The sequence below is a fragment of the Lissotriton vulgaris genome, chromosome 6, assembly GCF_964263255.1.
Source record: "Lissotriton vulgaris chromosome 6, aLisVul1.2, whole genome shotgun sequence".
Classification (NCBI taxonomy): Eukaryota; Metazoa; Chordata; class Amphibia; order Caudata; family Salamandridae; genus Lissotriton; species Lissotriton vulgaris.
In genome coordinates this window covers 552,333,696-552,355,418 of record NC_141694.1, presented here as the reverse complement: position 1 = coordinate 552,355,418, position 21,723 = coordinate 552,333,696, and positions in this window count along the sequence as shown.

Below are 21,723 nucleotides of genomic sequence, written 5' to 3'. Positions count from 1 at the left end.
AAACTAGTATATGTCAGAAATAAGTCAGTCATCCAGGTAAGGGAAAATGCATGAATTCTCCCTCTGTCACAGAAACAACTTTTGCCAATACCATCCAAAAACACTTGAGCAAAGAGGGATAAAAATGTAATACTTTGACACCATTTGGGGCACACAAAGGGGACTCCAGGTCCCAGCGATCCACGTGCCATGAGATGCTGACAACCAAAGGAGGGGATGGAATTTATTTATTTATTTATAGCATTTGTAGAGCGCTCTGTAACCCTACGGGCATCCTGGCGCTTAGGTACATAGCTAAAAGCTTTGTGGGGACAGGAACATGGACAAGATGCTGAACCAAGTAGATTTATTTATTGTGATGGGTTTTAGGAGGATTTTTTGGAAAAAGCCAGGTTTTCACCTTTTTTCGAAAGGTCAGAAGATCATTAGTTTTTCTGATATCGATGGGGAGGTTATTCCATAGGTGGGCTGCAGCTATACTGAAAGCTCGTCCTCCGCAGGTGGCTTTCTTGATCCTAGGAATGCTGATGAAGTTTAAGGATGAGGATCGAAGAGACCGGGTGGGCTCGTACCATTCGAATTTGTTCTGGAGTGGTCGGGGACCTAGCCCGTGAAGTGCCCTGAAAACAATATATAGGGATTTAAAGCAGATCCTTTGATGTATGGGCAGCCAATGTAGGTCAGCCAGGGCAAGAGTTGTGGAAGATCTTCGCTCACGGGAAAGTGCCAGTTTGGCTGCAGCTGCCTGGACACTTTGGAGTCTGGAAATGAGGTAGGCAGGGGATTCCAGCAAGAGAGCATTGCAGTAATCCAGGCGGCTGAGGATAGTGCTCCTGACTATGTCGGCTCTGGTCTGTGGGGGCAGGAGAGGTAGCAGCCTGCGGAGTCCTCTTAATAGGGCGAAACAGCAGCTGACCTGCTTATTGGCGTTTGTCTCTAGGCTTAGTTTGTTATTGATAGTGACTCCAAGATTTTTTACTGAGCTCATTGGGGTGGGTGAGTCCCCTAACGACTGAGGCCAGAAATCTGGTGGTAGACTTTTGGGGATTTTTCCTACTGTGCAATGCAGTATTTCAGTTTTCTCACTGTTGAATTTTAGTGAGTTCTGATTGAGCCAAAGAGACATTTCCAGCATACAGGTGTGGAAAGTTTCCATTGAGCTTGCTCGAGCTCCGTCAAGCGAGATTATCAGCTGGGTATCATCTGCGTAGTTTGTCACGCTGATGCCATGGCTTTTGATGATCCGCATCAGGGGTTGCATATAAATATTAAGGAGTATGGGTCTGATAGCAGACCCCTGTGGGACCCCGTGCGGGACTTTGATGAACTCTGATTGATAGGGAGGGATAGCTACTGCCTGCCACCTGTCTGTCAGGTAAGAGCGGAACCAGTCAAGCGCGACCCCTCCAACTCCGATGTTCCTCAATCTTTCTATCAGGATGCCGTAGGTTCACCGTATCGAACGCGGACAGGTCAAGCAGAATCAGAGTTGCTGATTCTCCCCTGTCCGCCCTCATTCGCAGGTCATCCATGACTGTCAGCAAGGCTGACTCCGTTCCATGAACTGGTCTGAAGCCAAACTGCTCCTCTTCCAGGATGTTGTGAATTCCTCACAAAGTGTGCGCTACAAAGAACTGCCACCACTCCTGCCAGGGATGATGCATACTTGCCATCCCCAGGCAAAGCCCAAGCCAACGGCGGGCCCATTCATACCCGGATGTGCCCAGAGGAGGCAGGGCCAACCCTCCTTAGCCCTTGATATTAGAGGTACTGTAGTAACGGATTGTACTGCACCTTGATTATTGATGCATGTGAAAATGGATGAGATAAAAGTCGTAGGAGGGTTCTCCACCTCAACCCCACCCATCAAACAACCTTAATTGATATGATGTTACATAGGGCTGTGAGGGTCATAACTACAGAAATCGAACAAAGGGAGAGATGATTGTCTCTTGCTTCTGCCACTGTATCAGATGTTAATGTAGGCCTCTTTCCAACTAACTCAATGGGGGTTCTACCTATTGCCTCTGCCCAAAAAGGTAGTGTGCATGTTCAAGTTGCTAATTTATTTCCCCCATCAGATAGCCCTAGTCTGTTTGTGACTGTAAATGGCCCAGGCAGGTGGTTCAAAATAAATCTGCAGAAGCTGCTGGTTAAACCAGTTTTTACCCTACACCTTTTAGTTAGGTGCAGCCCCCTTCATTGCTCACTAGGATTCCGAAGGAGCAACTGTGTCTAAACTGTGTCTAAACCATCATGGGTAGCACAACTGTTGGAGGATTGTATTGCCAAAATAAAGGATATCATTCTAGCAGTACTCCTTCCTGTTATAGACCACCTGGCAGCCATTGTAAATTAATTGATTGATATGAAGCAACCCCAGATTCTAGCTGATCAAACTCTAAGTATGGCCCCCTGTGGTACATTCCAGACCCACACTTGATAGTCATAGTCCAGACCCCACAATTCCATTTTTTAATCAGAATCGTGTCTGTCTTTTTGTCCAACACAAGGTGAAAATGTGAGCCATCATGATGGGTCCGAATCCCACAAAGCTACCTCTCTAGGAAAAAATTGGAGTTAGCAGATCTCCCCAGAACTACAGCCATCTTGTGGTAAACTTTTCATCTGAAGCTTGCCACTATGTAGCAATGTTAATAGGAGTCCCTTCTTTGTATGAGGCACAAAGAAAATTTCATGAAGAACTTTCCAAAAAATATTGAACTGCCTTGTACAGTAAAAGGACTTTCCCTTCTCCTTGACAATTAACATCCTGTTGACCTGTGGGGTGGGATGGATTGGGCCGGTGGACTGTTCAGCTGACTGTCATTATTAGCTTTAAATCTCCATTGTTGGTACAGAGTCTGCTTTCTGCGCAAACAGACAGCCAGAACAAACATTGTTTTATTCCCATTGGGCTTTTTTTATAAACCAAGTAATTTTTCCGGTCTTGACACTACCTTTCAGAAACCAGGAGTCTGAGACCACAAGTGACTGATTGTGATTTCCATGCCCCTATGTGTACTTCTGATGCATACTGAGTATTCATTTCCAACCACTTTGTTGTTTTAGAGGCTTAATCTTTAGGGGCGCTGGGAGGGGGCCGCAGACCAATATTGATCATTCTGATCATAGAGCAAAGTAGGAACATAATATTGGGTGCCAGAACAGGAATAGAGCTACCAATATGCAAGGACAAGCAGAAATCGGGCCACTGGCCACTAACCTTTCCTTGGCTATGCTTCTGTATGATATCAGATCACCCCTTTCTGGGCTAGAAAAGCAATTTCAAAGAGAGCAACTTAGTCAAAATTTGGGAGCAAAGTCTCAATTTGCTCCAGCTAACAGCACGGAGGCTAGATTCACTAGAGAAATAATTATCCCAGCTAATCTGATTAAACGACTAGAGAATAGAGTTGTATCCCTTCATCTAGGTAATAATGGGAACTTGTTGCTAGCCATATTGTTTCCCCTATTAAGGTGGGTTCATGGAATATAGCAGGGCTATCATCTACATGTATCTGCCCATAATTTTGTCATTTCATTGATAAGCATGACCTGTGCCTCTAACATGAAGCTTGGTCCTTGAAGCCTATATTTTGTATAAGCTTTGCCAACTTTCATCAGGAAGCCCTAACAATGGGAAAGGGCAGGCCTTTGGGGGACTCATGATTTGGGTTAGTACTACCCTCACATGTGTGGTAAAGGAGATTAAGATGTGTTCCCCTGACATTTGGTGCATGAGCTTGATATTTCAGCAGAATGTATATATAATGTGTATTGCAGGCCTGTGGGGAACAACGTTGAGTCTACGTTTATAGAGCTTTTATTTTTATATATAACCTTTTGTGGAGTTCCTTTTTGTGGTGTGCCTAGTTTGTTGCTGCTGTGTGTGTGTGTGTTGCGCAAACGCTTTACACATTGCCTCCGGGATAAGCCTGACTGCTCGTGCCAAGCTACCAAGGGGGTGAGCAGGGGTTATCTTGGCGTGTGACTCCCTTGCCCTAACTAGAGTGGTGGTTTCTGCCTGGCTTTGGCGCAAGCCTTAGCCAAACAGAAATCCCATTTTTAACACCTTCTGTATTCACAGAAGGCATTTAGGACTTCTGTGAATACCGAAATGAGTAAGCGCCTTCTGTGAATACCGAAATGAGTAAGTGCCTTCTGTGAATACCAAAATGGTAGTAAGTTTAGGATTTTGTCTTACGTTAGTTCTGTGAATCGGGCCCAGCGTGTTTAGCATGTGTAGGGAGCTGGCTCTGAATATACTATACCAAAGTTTGGTATATTGTGCACAGAGTCCAGTATATCACCAAAGGGAGGCAGAGGTTAAAGTAGACAGTACCCTACTCTCTATTTGTGGCAGTGTGGGCAAGAAGTAAGGCCTTTTCAGAGGGCAGTGCTAAGCATTCATTGTACCACTCAGGCAAGAAATGATTTCCCACACTCAAGGAATGAACTCTGACCAATTGTTTTTTATAAAAGTATTATTTACTTATATTTATTTTTTAGAACCAAGCCACGCCTGGTACATGTAAGTATAGTAATACTTTGCAAGCATTGCAGTTTAAATACAGTTTGAATGCAGTGAATTAGTAACAGTAGGATTACTTTGTATTGGTAGATAGTCAGAATTACTTTGCAATTACTTTTCTTACACAGCCAGGTATCTCTAGATACAAGGCTGGTGCATTTCCTGAGGAGAAGAAAAATGAGACAATGCATTTAGCAAACTTAATACAGGTTTGCAGTACTACTTACGAGCCACATGTAGTCCTCAGAAGGCAGAACTGAGTTTTACGGGTCCAAGGGTAAGATTCTGTCAAATGGGCACTCAAGTGGCACCGCCAGAGGTACAGAGGTGGCCGGTTGCAGAGTGCAGGGACCATACATTAAACAACGGGCTAAGCATGGGAGTGGGCTTAGGGACTGCGGCAAGCAGGCCACCTGATTGGTGAAATAAAGCTCCTGGGGTCCAGGTCATCACCTTAGGGCCCAATGGCCAACACAAGAACTACACCACCAGCAGCACAGGGGCGGCCGGTCGTAGGATGCGGTCTGAGCTGATGCTGTAGATTCAGTTGTGGTTCCCTCGGAGTTGGTCAGCTGTGGTTGAGGTGATTGGGATCCTTGGGAGTCGTTGTCCTGTGACCGCAAGCATTCGGTGTCAGAGTCAGTTAGACAGTTGTGGTTGCTTTATCTGGACTGCTTTGGTTACGGACCAGTGGTATAATGCACCCATCCGGAAGAGTGGCTTACCTATGCCAGGACAGTAGGTTTTAGGCAGGGCACACAGGGATGTTCTGCACCAAAATATGCAGCCAGCAAAGGCATTGTGTGTATGCAAAGATACAGGGTCTCTAAGGGTGGCACAATAGGAGTTGCAGGGCTTACAGGCCTTCCCTGGTAACAGTGCCCATGGTACCTAGGGTACCTTTTACAAGGGGCTTACTTGTGGCCAGAGAGTTGCAAATTTGCTTTTGAAACAGTACAGTTTTAGGGAAAGAACATAGAGCCTGGGTACCTGGTTGGCAGGAACCCAGGGCACACTCAGTCAAAGTACATCAACATTAGGCAAAAGGTTGGGGCGACCATGCAAAAAGAGGACCTTTTCCTACATCGTGCAAATGTGTGTTCTGCCAAGAAACCCTCCTCTGGATGATCTAACCCCTTTACCTGATAGGTAAGAGTGTAGGACACCATCTTGGTTATGAACTAGACACCCCTCCCAGAGATATTGGGTAGCTGCTAAGCAAAAAGCTTCAGCATGCATGCTCACCTCGAAGGCAGCTGAAGCGTCTCCTCTGATTCTATTTGGTAACAAAAGGTTATATATAGAAAACAGCATCCTTGCTGTGGGCCATGATTGTGAACAGTCCGCTATTGTTTATAATCCACAGATTACTGTATTGCCATGTGGATGGAGTAATAACACATTTTTATGTAAATGTATAGGCATTTATATAGCGCACTACTTACCCGTAGGGTCCCAAGGCGCTTCGACCGCTGCGAAACCCTTCCTGGCTTCTCTGAGAGATGGTCCCTTAATGGGTATCTCCAGGGTGAGACCAGGCATCCCCGGCGGTCTGGTGGGGCCATTAGTGAAGATGAGGCAAGCTAATGCCCAGAGTTGCCGAGTGTGATCGCTGATCAGAGTGGGCACCGAGGCGAGAGAATTATCGAGTCCGCTGACCCTGGTCCAGAAACCTGCCGCGCCGGGAATCGAACCCTGGTCCCGGGCCGTCCTCTGCTCTCGGGTCTGCCGCCTCTAACCAGTGAGCCACACTACTTCACTTCTTTATCACTCACGTGCGGACCTTGCACATAATAACAAGGGAATGTGATGGAGTTCATATGAAATTCTTTGTGTCAGCAAGGTCCATGTTCTTTACAACTAACCCAAGTGTCACAAATGCAAATGTGTTTCAAAAGTTGATGTGATAAAAGGAAAGGCAACTAAGATGGCACTATTTCCGACCAGGCCTAACTCTGACACATAACACCCACTCATTGAACATAAATTGACTAAGAGGCTATCTAAAGCAAACTAATCACATCCATTAAAATAGCAAATGTAAAAGGAAGTGCTAAAAGATGTATATGTATATAACTGCAATACAAGCTAGGCACTCATGCTATTTTGAGGCTGTTAGAACTGGGGTTCTCTAGATGGCAATGGTGTACACCTTTGACCAAATAGGGACCCTTGCTTCTAAGTCAGGGAAAGGTGATTACACTACTGGATAACCCCTGCTCACCCCCCTTGGTAGCTTTGCACGAGCAGACAGGCTTATCTCAGAGGCAGTGTGTTAAGCATTGGTGAATACACACAGAAATACAGTGAAAAGACTACAGATGGACACCACACAGGTTTTATAAAACAAATAAGTATTCATTATATAGACTTAACACAAGATCACAAATTACAAAAATTCACAATGCTGTACTTAAAGTAGACTTGAAGATGGTAGAAGTCTCTTAGTTCAAGTTGATGATAAATACGACACAGTTCACACAAAAGTACCGAAATGCATAACGCAAAACAAACAAAAGGCTCGCAGAGTGGGAAATGCGTTGGTTCCTTGCTTCGGGGGAGATGATGCGTCGCGCCTCAATGCTTGAGCAGAGTAGGGGATGCATCTTGATCCTTATCGGAGAGGAGGTGATGCGTAGATTCTTATAATGCGGCCCGGTTAAAATGCGGCAAGATGGACCCTCGATGCGATGCGACAATCGGGTGCGATGCGATATGATGGCGCCCTTGATGCGACAACATGAAGACGATGCGTGCACGCCCGACGGCCGTGCAGCAAACTCTGTAACTTTGGAGCCACAACAGGCCCTGCGACATGCTTCTCCTGTGATGCAACGGCGACCTTGCGGCAGCGACACGCTTCTCCTGTGATGTGCAGGGTAACAGCTTTGATGAAGGCACCCTTCTCTGGTGATGCGGCGGCGACACACTTCTCTGTCGATTTAATGGCAACAGCTGTGACTGCTTTTCGACTCAACAAATAGAAATAGAAAGATTGAGAATAGAACAGAGAGTGAGAAGTGAGGGAAAAGAGAGAGGCAGAGGTACATCCCAAGTATCAAGGATCCCATCCCGAAGGGGAGGGCCAAGTCTTGCCTCTTAGTTGCCCTCACTCACCCGAAGGATGTCATGCTTCATTATTGGGCTTTTGCTCCTCATCAGGCCGGCGCTGCAATGCCTGACGAGTCCCCCAAGGGTCACTTTTGCAGAGATCTTTTAAGGAAAAAGCTGTTAGGTGGGTGCAGGAATGTGAGGTGGATCCAATGGGAACAGTGGTGAAGTGCGTGCAGGAGTGGATAAATAAAACTACCTAGGGGTATCCACAGGGAAACGCTTTAATAGCGTGGTGCCCCAGGCAGATTAAAAAACCAAAAGGTTGGTGAGTTACTGTAGGGCTCAATGTGCCCATGTAACTAAAAAAAGGTTGACATGTTTCACACCTGGTTTGTCTGAGTGATCAACGGCTTTTCTTCAGGACCTAGCTGATGTGATAGTGGTGCACGATAAAGGTGGGCTTCTGGAGTGAAAATGGTAACCCACGTAGGTGAGTGGTGGCTTGGGGGTGACCACAGGCCTAGATTCCCTATTGTGTGGTGTAAATCTCGACTCGTAGATATACCCAAGACACAAAGATACCTAGAAGGGATGACAATAAAAAAAAAGAAAAAAAAAGTGAAGACTTATGCGTCAGACGTTTCATGGCAAAAATGTCTGTTCAGCCTTTGCACATCACAAGAAGTAGCATCCAAGACAGCATAACCAGACAAATGTGCATTTAAACAATGTGACTGAAAATCATACAGAGTGCTTCAACATCAAGTTGCAGTCAATCACCTGGTGGAGCATGCAGAGGGACCACAGGAGCGTAATGTCATCAGACAGTATGATTATAGGGCCTGAGGTATCCCATACATCTCCCGGTGGTCATCGCTGTAATGATTATCTGTGCAAGCAGAGAGAAAACCATTGAAACAACTACGTGTCCTGCCTTGTGTGTGTCAACCCTGGGGGTAATTGAAGATACGAAGCCCCTCCGTCAGTGTGGCACGCAGCCAGGGTTGGAACAACCTTCAATCGTTCAATCTAAAATGGTTACCAGTGTCGGTAGTGGCCAGACATGATAAAAGCCTACTCAAGGTGGCATATTAAGTATTGAGTGGAGAGCAATGCCCTGCTTACCCTCCCATAAATGGGAGAGGTCTCCCAAAGCTATTGTCCACTGGATGCCCGCACCCTATTGGCTATAAATACAGGAGAGAGTCCAAAGGGGACAAAGTGACAGTGACTGACAACTTCAAAACAGCGGAGCAGGAAAACAACATCTATTCTATGGAGAATGATCGGTACACTCCTCCACCGTGATGGTGGATTTTACTTACGGTTGCATCGGATGCCGGCTCATTAGGCACCTACCCTCTACCAGCGGCTGCCTGCAATCAATGTCTCTGATACCTCCGCGTACTCTTCATAGTCGTCTAGGAGGTGGAGGAAGGCGTCTTCTCCTTCCTGATTTGTGTACGTGTGGCGCTTGGTCACTGCCTCGACTCAAAGCGCATGCTCAGACAGTAGTGTCTCAAGCCAGGTGTGTGCATTCTCTGTGGACCTCTCACTCACGTGCATGCAAGTAGAGTATAAGTGACCCGGATGTAGGGTCAATACACGATCTTGGTGAAGAGTGTCAAATAGACACATTTTTCGTGTTCAGAAGAGTGAAAAAGGTCCCATGTAACATTTTCTCACCCAAGCAGATGTATAAGTACCTATGAGTCGCAAATTAGATACAGGAGTAAGGCTATTGTCAGTGACTTCGCATATCTCTTACCCCGGGTTATCTGAGGTGCACTCATTGTGCATGTATTCGGTGAAGGCCATTAAGTGTGTTGTTGCTAATGGCATGTTCCTCGTGTCTTGTGGGGAAACAGTTCTTACTTTGGCACAGTGGGATGTGGGTTCGGGGGTGGGCCGATCTGCTGCTGGACATGATAGGATGTGCATGTACGTCATATATGCGTGTGAGATTGCGTAGGCTGGTGTTAAGTTTTGCGTGCAGGGTTACAGCTCCACCCAGGGTATTTCATCATTAAGCCCTCTGGTCTGGGTATGTAAGCAAAGCACCCAACATTGTTCTTGCCGTAGAAGACCTTCTGTTTTTCAAATGGGTCTGGATTCCAGCACTGTCCATGCCAATTGCTCACAGTTGTGGCCCACCTCTAGGTAGTGGTTAGTCAGCTTGGTGGCTGTCCTTCCTTGTCGTATGGTACTCTTTTACTCGCTTATCCGTGTCTTATTCGGGCGTGAGGTCATGTCGATATACCTGAGACCACAGGAGCATTCGATGAGGTATATGCACTTCTTAATGTTACAATTAGAGTGCCCCCGTTGCTCCACGATGAAGTCGTCAAGGATCAGAGTTTTCGTCTGGGTGGTGATGGACAAGGCATTACAGTTTCCACATGGGTAGTGCCGAGTGACAGGTGATAGATTCCAGAGTGTGGCGTTCTGTAGGTTCTTCTTCTTGTTCAGTGTGCGTGTATTAACCAGGGTATCTTGTAGGTTAGACGTCCTCTTAAATGAAAAGCGTGGTTGTTCCAAGTTCGGTGTGTCTGTATTGACAGTCTTTCAATTCCGTCTGATAATTTTCTTCAGTCTGTTGGATAGTGATGTAAAGTTGGTGCCACATGTGATGATTTTGCTTGGTTCTTTTACTCTTGTTTTGAGGAGGGCCTGTCTATTATTATTCCTTGCTCGTTTTCTCACCTTTTCTACTACCCTCTTTGGGTAGTGTCTATCCAGGAGATCCTCCTCAAGGTGGTTGGCCTTGGTTTGAAAGTCCTGGGTGGTGGTGCAGTTATGTCTTATCCACAGGAACTGGTCATACAGAAGGTTCTCACATAAGGCCTTGGGATGGTGGCTTTTGAAGTCTAAAAGACTCTCTTCTCCCCCATCGAGGATGACCTTCATCTTCCATGTAATGAGGTTCTCTTTGTACGGGTTGTAGTCAGAGAACTTTTTCTGGCCTCAATGGATGCCATGTACAGGCCTGCCAGGCTTGGAGCAAAAGTGCTGCCAATTCTGGTACCTTGTATCTGGTGGAAGATTTCGCTTAGATACCCAGACCAGAGGGCTTAATGATGAAATACCGTAGGTGGAGCTGTAACCCTGCACACAAAGCAAATCTGAAAACTAGCCTACGCAATCTCACACACGTAAATGACACACACGAGGGACATGCCATTAGCAACAACGCACTTAATGGCCTTCACCGTATACACTCACAATGAGTGCACCTCAGATAAACCGGGTTAAGAGATATGCGAAGTCACTGACAACAGCCTTACTCTCGTATCTAATGTGCGACTCATAGGGACTTAAACATCTGCTTGGGTGAGAAAATGTTACATGGGTCCTTTTTCACTCTTCATAACACGAACATTATACTCTACTTGCATGCACGTAAGTGAGAGGTCCACAGAGAATGCACACACATGGTTTGAGACACTACTGTCTGAGTATGCGCTTTGAGTCGAGGCAGTGACCAAGCGCCACATGTACACAAATCAGGAAGGAGAAGACGCCTTCCTCCACCTCCTAGACGACTATGAATAGTACACGGAGGTACCAGAGAAACTGATTGCAGGCAGCCGGTGGTAGAGAGTAGGTGCCTAATGAGCCAGCACCCAACGCAACCGTAAGTAAAATCCACCGTCACTGTGGAGGAGTGTACCGATCATTCTCCATAGAATAGATGTTGTTTTCGTGCTCCGCTGTTTTGAAGTTGTCAGTCACTGTCACTTTGTCCACTTTTGGACTCTCTCCTGTATTTACAGTCAATAGGCTGCGGGCATCAAGTGGACGATAGCCTTGGGAGACCTCTCCCATTTATTATAAGTGTAGGCAGGGCACTGCCCTCCACTCCGTACCTATTATGCCACCTTGAGTATGCTTCTATCATGTCTGGCTATTATCGACACTGGTAACCTTTTTAGATTGAACGATTAAAGGTTGTTCCAGCACTGGCTGCGTGCCACATCGACGGAGGGGCTTCATATCTTCATTTCCCCCCTGGGGTTGACACGCACCAGGCAGGACACCTGGTTGTTTCAATGGTTTCCTCTCTGCTTGCACAGACAATCATTACAGCAATGACTGCCGGGGGATGGGCGGGATACCTCCGGCACTATAGCCATACTGTATGATGGCATTACGCTCCTGTTGTACCTCAGCATGCTCCACCAGGTGATTGACTTCAACTTGGTGTTGAAGCACTCTGTATGATTTTTAGTCACATTGTTCAATTGCATATTTGTCTGGTTATGCTGTTGTGGACGCTACTTCATGTGATGTTCAAAGGCTGAACAGACATTTTTGCCATGAAAGGTCTGACGCCTAAGGCTTCTCTTTCTTCTTTTTTTTTATTGTCATCCCCTCTAGGGATCTTTGTGCTTTGGGTATATCTACGAGTCGAGATTCACACCACACAATAGGGAATCTAGCCCTGTGGTCACCCCCAAGACAGCCCTCACCTACTTGCAAAACCTTTTTCACTCTGGAACCCCACCTTTCTCAGGTAGGTCCTGAAGAAAGGCCATTGATCTCTCAGACAAACCAGGTGTGAAACATGTCAACCTTTTTTTAGTGTCTTGGGCACTAACTCACCAACTTTTCAGTTTTTTAATCTGCCAGGGGCACCACACTATTAAAGGGTTTCCCTGTGGCTACCCTGAGGTAGTTTTATTTATCCACTCCTGCACGCACTTCACCACTGTTCCCATTGGATCTACCTCACATACCCGCACCCACCTAACAGCTTTTTTCTTAAAACATCTCTGCAAAAGTGACCCTTCGGGGGACCCATCAGGCATTGCAATGCAAGCCTGACGAGGAGCAAAAGCCCAATGATGAAGAGTGACATCCTTCGGGGTGTGTGAGAGCAAATAAGAGGCAAGACTTGGCCCTCCCATTCGGATTGGATCCTCGATACTGGGGATGTACCTCTGCCTCTCTCTTCTTCCCTCTCCTCTCACTTTCTATTGTATTCTATTCTCAATCTTTCTATTTTTATTTGTTGAGTCCGTGAGACTATACACCCTCAACTCGGAACAGTGTTCCCTATGATTTAACAGTATCTTGTGGAGCACGGACACTGGACCTTAACAGGTTCCTAGGCCTCCCTCTCATTTGTTGACTTAACAGCTGTGACTGCGACACGCTTCTTCTCGATGCGTCACGCTCTAGCTCCCAGCAACACGCAGGGTTCTGCAGATAGAATTCCCAGCAAGGAAATGCAGAGGGGAGCTGGTGGTACAGTCATTTGTCCCTGAGAATTCAGCAGGAGGCAAGCACAAGTTCAAGCCCTTGGAGTAATATTCTGCAAGGTGATGAAAGTTCTTTAAAAGTTCCTTCTCCTTTCCTTGCCAATAAAGAAACCACTGCAGGCCAAACCAGCAACACAGCCCACTGGCAGGGGGCAGTCCAAAATCCTGCAGCTTCCTTGGCTCTTCTCCTTGGCAAAAGGTTTGTCTTGTTCCCAGAAGTGATCTAAAGTCTTGGGGTCTGGGTCCCCATATTCATACTACAAACTCCTTTGTCCTCTGAAGGCAGAGAGGCCTTTGCCTAGTCCAGAGCAGTTCTGGTCAGTCCTGGAGCACTTTGTTGACAAGAGTCCTTCTTTCCTTTCACAGTGTAGGCCAGGGATATCAGACACACCACAGGAGGCTGAGCCAGCATTGAGGAGGGAAGGCCCAGCCCTTTTCAGGTCCCAGGTGCAACTCCTCTCACTCATCTACATGCAGATTTCTCTATTCAGCCCTGTGCCGATTCACCGTGTCTCCTGGAATCCCCCAGCCCCTGTCACTCAAACTCCAGAGAAGGAATACACAACCTAGCAGAGGCAGGCTTGGATAGTTAGACAAGAAAATACCTACTTTCTAAAAGTGGTATTTTCAAACACAGAATGTTTAAACCAACTTTACTAAAATATATAATTTATCATTCTGAGTTCATGCATACTAAATTCGAATCGCTACCATGTTCCCTTGTGGTATTAGGTTCCCAAGGCCTACATGCTCCGCAGAAATACCCACTTACACCAAAAGAACTGTTGGCACGGAATCTGAAAAGTACAAAAGACAAGTTTATTAAGACCCCATGGGGTGGTGGTACATTCCTACAGCACCCTTCGGCAATGCAAGAAGTATCACACTGAACGTTGGTGCGAGTCCTTCTTTTATACAGATTTACAGTATTAAAAAGGTAGGCGGTACATGGTTACAAAGTTTAGGTACATTTATGGTCATTTTTGAAACACAGCCAACTCATGGGAGGGGTTACAACACCACTGGTCAGTTTGGCGGAACATTCCTAAGGGGTGACTGGTCAGTCGGAACTGCGCATGTACAGGCTTGACCGTTACTAAAAATAGCCTGTTGCTGGGCAAACTCGAGTGGTCAGTGGCACGGACAAAGGACTAAAGGGCATGCTGACCACGAGGCCGCTCATTCCCTAAAATGGCCGCTGTAGCATACAAAATGGTGTTTTTCGAATAAGGCCAAGTTAAGGGAAATAACGTGTAGCAAAGCTAAGCGCTAACCCAGCCATCGTCATATTATGACAGACGACCCTTTTAGCGTTTAGCTGAAGCTACCTCATAGTGGACATAGTCGGGATACTCATCTTCTATATCAATTGACATAATTTGAGCCACTTCTTTATGAAGCATTAATTCATTTTGGGCAAGAGCTCGTCTAGATGGAATACAAGCAGATAAACACATGGAACATAATGCAGGGCCACATTGTATACATACACACAAGAAGAATAAGATCCCAACTATGATACATAAGATTGTCAGTAGTTTCCAGCCCCATGTACTAAGCATAGACCAGAACCACCCCGAAAAGGTCCATGTACCATAATCCGGATGTATTTCAGCGGCAATTTTATGCAATTTTGATATAGCATCATATACAGATGGTGAGTTGTCAGGAACGTAAACACAACAGCTACTTCCGATAATTCTACATGCCCCCCCTCGATCAGCTAGAACTACATCTAGAACCATCCGGTTCTGGAGCGTGACAATTCTAGATATTTGAAGCTCTTCAGTTATATTCCCCAATGCAAAAGCAGTATCATTAGCTACAGCCTCAACAACACGGGTCAGTCGTCGTATCTTTCGACTGTTCAGAGCAGCTCCCACAAAGGAAAACAAACCCAAATTAAAATCCACATATTGTTGTAGTGCAGTATCGGTCTGATCAATGTCTTCCAGGACTACAGCACGTTTGACTCTATTTAACACATAGTCATGGTATAGAATATAGTCATTATGGTACATTGGTGGGGCAATGAATATAGGGGGCAATACAAAAGAGATATAACATGTACCTAACCATCCTAACGGGAGACGATGATAACCTTTATTGCCACAGATGAAGTATGTATTTCGAGATGCCACAAAGGATATGCCATTCGGACTGTCAAATGTAAGTGTGGTGTTACATTCACTTTTTCCAACAGGGATCGTACCTTTATTTCGTATGCAAAGATCAGCTTTAGTATCTATAACATTAATAACATGAGAGCTGGACATATTAATGTTCCATTGATTACTGTAGATTCGGGGTGCAGACACGTTGTCGGGGCGGTACTCTTCCCATTTGAATTGAGTACCCTCAGCTTGGGGATAGCCATCCCGATCATGATAGCATATCTTGTTTAAACGGAAAAGCACCCCCCCTTTTGTTGGCCAGCGCAAAGTGAATAGAAGAGTATACCAAGCATTGCAGGAACCATTATGGGAAAACGGAAGAGGGATAAGTGGTGTGCCTCCTTTCTTCTGATGTCCAGGCAACATCCCACACACCCAACAGTTAGAAGTGTTCGTCATATTGTGAGTATGATGCAAGATTTGAATGAAGCTATTGTTCAAGTAAGTCTGTCGGTGCCGTTCTTCATGATAGGGTAAGGTGAAATGAAAATGTTCAGATGGAGCCGGGGTAGTCGGCAGTAAATGTTCTCGTACAGGCACCACAAGTTCTACTACCCAGGCTATCACTGCTATTACCACAATTGCCAATACAAACAATATAGCACCAAAAATTATTTTGTCTCGTGCTGCAGAAGACGCCATAGTTCAAAAGAGTTCACAATGTCTCAAATATACAATTAAAAATAAAAATGTGAGTGCTGAGCTCCGAGGTAGCCGTTGTTTTCTTCTCCGGGGTCAAGACGGGTGTCGCTACTCTTGGCAGAACTGATCCCCCCCCTTGAGATTCCCGGCTTCCGTTTCACAAACCCCAGAGCGGTAACCAACCAGTCTCGCACCAAAAAAAAATCTTCTTTCTATTTTGGCCGCAGATTATAACGCTGTTGTCCAGAAACGGTGTGGTCCGGGAAGGCTCCCTCCGATTCGGCCGACGTCACAGCTCAGCTCTTTTCCTCGTCCAAGATATCTCTGTAGTCAGACAGCACAGTAGGATTCACCAGGTCCGGAGAGACGCGACGGCAGTGAGTTGAATGCACCCACCGCTTCCTGTTGGTCACTCGTACAGCCGTTCGAGTCGCAAGCAGGACTTGCTCGGGGCCACGCCACCTCGGTTCCAAGCTGTTCGCTCTCTCAAACGATTTTATCATTACAAAGTCACCAGGACGAAGATTGTGAGCCTCTCCAATGGAATTGTCAGGGAGCGCTTCTCGAACCTGTTGGTGAATAGAAAGTAAATCATTTGTTAATCGTGCCAAATAATCGTTCATCATTATACAAGGCACATCATGTAACAATCGCGGCTTAGGAACTCCCCATATATTCATAGGCCTTCCAAACACCACTTCATAAGGTGTGAGGCCAGTTCGAGAGTGGGGCACTGATCTAATAGAGAGTAATGCTAACGGCAAGGCATCCGGCCACTTCAAAGACGTGGATGCCACAATCTTAGCCAACTTTAGTTTCAAAGTGGCATTGTACCGTTCGACAAGACCTGCTGACTGAGGATGGAACACAGCATGAAACTTTTGCTGAATCCCCAATCCCTTCAGCACATATTCTACAATTTTCCCAACAAAATGAGGACCATTATCACTCCACAAAAATTTGCAAACTCCATATCAAGGAAAGTACTCTTTGAGCAAAACCTTGGCCGTTGTCAGAGCCGTATTATCTTTCGTGGGGAAAGCCTCAACCCATTTGCTAAAGGCACACACCACCACTAAGACATACTTAAGGTTATTGCAATGCTCAAGCTGGATATAATCCATCTGAAATACCTCGAATGGTGCAGAAGGTGGAACGAACCCTCCTTTCGGAGTATGCGTCCCTTTTGCAGGATTGTGCTGTAAACATATCAAACAGGTCTGCACTATTCTCTTGGCAGTGTTGGCAATCTCAGGATGCTCCCAAACTCGTGTTAACAATCGAGTGATTGCAAGAGCTCCAACATGTGCCAACCCATGTGTCATCTGGACCATTGCTTGCAAGTAAGCTGCAGGCAATTTCCATCGTTCCATATCCTTGCTCCTCCAACAACCCTCATCATCCAGCACCCCCTCTGCTGCCCATGTTACAAGTTCTTCTTCAGTCGCGGATTTCTGGATGTCTAATATCTCTGCTCTAGCATCATGCCATCGCTCGGCCTGCGACTTCACTACATACATGGGGGAGTCGTTTCGTGACATAGCTGTTTGTCTTGCTATACTGTCTGCAAAGGCATTGCCTTGTCCCACTTTGTCAGTGACCTTTTTATGTGCACTGCATTTGATTATCGCCACTTTCTTTGGACAAAGTAACGCGTTTAGGAGATCACGCACTAGTTCTCGGTGCATAATGTGTACTCCATGCGAAGTCAAAAACCCACGCTCTCTCCAGAGTAGGCTGAAGTCATGCGCTACTCTGAAGGCGTACCGGCTATCTGTGTAGATGTTCACACATAAGCCAGCACCCAATTCGCAGGCTCTTGTCAAAGCTATCAGCTCCGCTGCTTGGGCTGATTTCTGGGGTATTCGTGCTGTTTCTACCACCGTCTTAAGTGTCGTGATCGCATATGCTGCAGAAGTTGTGCCATCTGGCAGCCTCAAACACGATCCATCAACCCACAGTTCCCCATCCACATCTGGAAGTGGCATATCCTGTCAGTCGACGCGACCCTTTGTTTGTTCCTCGGTCAGGAAAACACAATCATGGTGTTTTTCCTCCTGACCCTCTTCAACCGGATATGGCAATAAAGTGGCAGGGTTCAGGGTAGCGCATCTTTTCAGTGTGATATGTGGCACCAAGAGTGTGAGCTCATATCCTGTTAAACGTGCGCTCGTGAGGTACTGTGTCTTCGTTTGATTTAACAGGGCATCTACTGCATGGGGAACTAACACCAACAATTAGTGTGACAAAACTATTCCCTCACTTTGCCGTATAGCTACTGCTGTCGCTGCGACTGCTCGGAAACACCCAGGTAGCCCTCTCGCTACAGGATCAAGAATGGCTGAGAAATATGCACATGGCCTCTGCTTATCCCCGTGTGCCTGCACTAACACTGATAACGCGCACCCATCCTTCTCGTGCACGTACAACGTGAAGATCTTTGTGTAATCTGGTGTACCTAACACGGGTGCAGAGCAAAGGGCCTGTCTCAATTGTTCAATAGCATTTTGACATTCATCTGTCCATTCAAGGGGCATTGGTGTAGTTTTGGACAATAACGCTAACAAAGGTTTGATAATGTGCGAAAACCCCATGATCCACTGTCTACAAAAGGACGTTAGTCCTATGAAGGCGCGTACATCTCTCTGAGTGCGGGGGACTGGCGTATCTAAAATCGCTTGAATTCGATCTGATGTTAATGCACGCCCCTCCTTAGACAAAAGATGACCGAGGTAGGTCACTTTGGGTCTACAGTATTGTAGCTTTTTCTTAGAGACTTTGTGATTGTTCTGAGCAAAAAAGGAAAGCAAAGCAAGTGTACTCTCCTCACATTGTGCATAGGTGTCTGCACCCAACAGGAGATCATCAACATACTGTATAAGGGCTACTCCGGATTGCAATTCAAAAGAGTCAAACTGTCTTTTTAAAGCCTCGCTATAGATGCTAGGACTCTCGGTGTAACCTTGGGGAACACGACCACATCTGTACGATTTATTATTTAATGTAAAGCCAAATAAGTATCTTCTGTCAGGATGAATGGGGATGAAAAAGAACGCGTTCTTAAGGTCAATAACAGAAAAGGTCGTCGCAGTTGGGGGGACCAAGGTAAGCAATGTCGTGATATCAGACACCACCGGGTATTGGGGAATGACAATTTTGTTAATTTCTCTCAAATCAATAATAAATCGATAGACTTTGTTGTCAGTGTCTTTCTTAAGGATCGTAAGAATAGGGCTGTTACAGACATTGTAGGGAACTTCCTCCACTACTCCTGCAATAATCAAATCCTGAACGATGTTCGTCAGGGCAATTTCACCTTCCCTAGAGATATTGTACTGTGGTACACGTGGCAAAAGTACTCCCTCCTTGACAGTGATTCGAATAGGTGGAATGAGCATCTGTCCCACATCCGTATCTGATGTCGCCCATAACGTGTGTGGGAGAGAGGCTAATGCTTCAATTTCCTTCATTGTACAAAATCTGTCTGAATCTGGGTAATTGTCATTCAAAATAACCCGCACTCCTTCAGGAGCACAGCGTATCGTTGCTCGAAAATATTTAAGCAAATCAATGACCATAATGTTATCTGGAGTGTGAGGTGACAACAAAAATGGGCAAAAGCTGAAAAATGTGTCAATACAAAGTGCAAGAGGTTGTGATAATGGGCTAGGAGAGGGTGTGCCATCAAACCCTATACATGTTATTGTTTTGTCAGACAGGGGAGCCCTTGGAACCAAGTTTTTAGACAAAGCACTACGAGTAGCTGCTGTGTCAACTAAAAACTGATCAGTAGAACCCAAAATGCCCGCTGATACATATGGACCTCTTTGATCTACTGGCACTTCAACTGATTCCGCACCCCATCCTACGCAATCCTATGCATGCACATAATCCTGATGCTCCACATTCTCACCCTCCTATATCTGATATTGGTTCCGTCTATCAAAGGTATTTCATTCATCCTGACCACGACCCCTCGCTTCAAACCTACCACGATCACTTCCGCCACCTCTCGCTCCTGAATAACTATTCCTCGACCTTCCACCTCCTCGACCACGCTGGCTCCGTTGCTCACGAAGCACTGGACAATCTTCAGCCCAATGCCCAAACTCTTTACAATAGGCACATTGGTCCTCAGCAATATCGGTAGGACCGTACGACACATTACCCCCTCCTCGCCTGCCTCTATCATTTCCTCTAGATTGCGCACCGCGAACCTGTGCCAACATCACCTTCGTTTTCAATTCCTTCGTTTTCTTATCAACACTTTCTTTAGCCTCTAGTTCCTGCCGCTCATAATACTGAGCCATAGTTAACAAAGACGCAGGGGCCGCCGTGGTCCAGGAACTTTCACTTGTTTTCAACCGTTTTGCAATCTCCGGTAGGAGATTAGCCACATACTTATCTACAAACAAATGCCTACCCGTATCATCTGTTAATGATTGACCACTGTAATCATGAAACGCTTCTTCAAAACGTGTAAAGAAATCAGATACCGATTTGTCTGGCTTCTGTTTGCATGAAGCTAACATAGTCCAATCGATCTTTTTAGGAGGAACAAGCGTTTTTAGTTTGTTCAAAATAGCCGCTGGAAGATCTAAAATTAAGTCACATGGTTTGCATGCAGGTTCCCTGTCTAAATCAGCCTGACTTATCTCCTTCCAAGTTGCCCCAAATATCGTTTGATCATTAGTCTTACGAATCGATCTCCACATATCAGGGGGAAGTATTAATCCAAAGAAAAGATCTATATCAACAAGAGTCATAACACAAGAGGAAATGGCCCCCTCCACCCCTTCATAGAATGCTGCCGGATTCTTACGGAGATCAGGTAAAGCGTTTTTCAATGCCATAACATCTGCTCTATTCCAAGGCGTATACACCCAATTATATATAAAATACCCCTTTGAATTTGCCGACATTTTATCTTCATCTGTACCGTCCCCTTTAGGGGGAACATACAGAGGTGCAGCTTCACGCATAGGCATAACATGCACTTTAGAATTCTTATCTGAACCCAGGATAGAACACTGTTTGGACTGCTCCGTCGACCCCGGCACGGACTCTTTTTCTGTTTTTCGTGCTTCCCGCAATCTAGACGCCTCATCCCGTAGCTGGAGCAATCGTGTGAAAAACCCATCTGCAAGAACAAATAAACCTTTACGCATATTCTCATGATGGACTGACATATCCTTTGGTTCTAAGTCCACTGAATTTTTACGGAATCGAGTAATAACTTCATCTGCAAAAGTAGTTAAAAAACACATCAATTCTCGTTCCGACCACTTATCCTTTTCAGCTGCAACTTCTGACACAGTTATGTGATTCAAATTCAATTTCCTAGCAAAACTACGCAAGTCCGCGGCTCTCTCAGCAGTTAACCTGGTACTCGACTTATCCCGACCTTCATCACCGGAATCCTCGGACGGGGCCGTAGGCTGAACATACAGAGGCGGAGATCGATCTAATAACGAAAAATCATCAACCTCATTATTAAGGACAGGATAAAGCGGACGACGAATAGGAAGTTGACCGGTCGTTTGCAAATTACGTTCCCGTGCCTCCCTCTCTTTCTTCTCCTGCTCCTCCTTCTCCTCAAGCTGTAAAGCTTTATCTCGAGCAGCCTTGCGCTGCTCTTTGTCCGCCAAGGCAACTTCACGCTTCATACGTTCACGCACTGCTTTCTCCCACATTTGCACACAATCAAACATGTCCTGTCTAGACCTGCGCTGAAACAAACATTGCTCAACAAACTGAACCTTTCGCAAATCAAACGACCCATGTAGTGGCCATTGCAACTCGGGATCGGTTCTAGTGTATTTATGCCATAATTTACTGTACAGTATAGGGGGAAGGCCGAATTTCACATACATCTCACGATTAGGTGTTCCCTCTGGGGGAGCCGGCTGAGATTCATTTAGCCTATATGTGGTACCATTTCCAAGGCAGCATATCCCTCGGAGTGTGCTTAAAACAGGCATGTTCAAAAAGTACCACGAAAGCATGATACCATAAAAATGGCACTTACAGTAATTCACACAAAGTTAGAGAAACATCT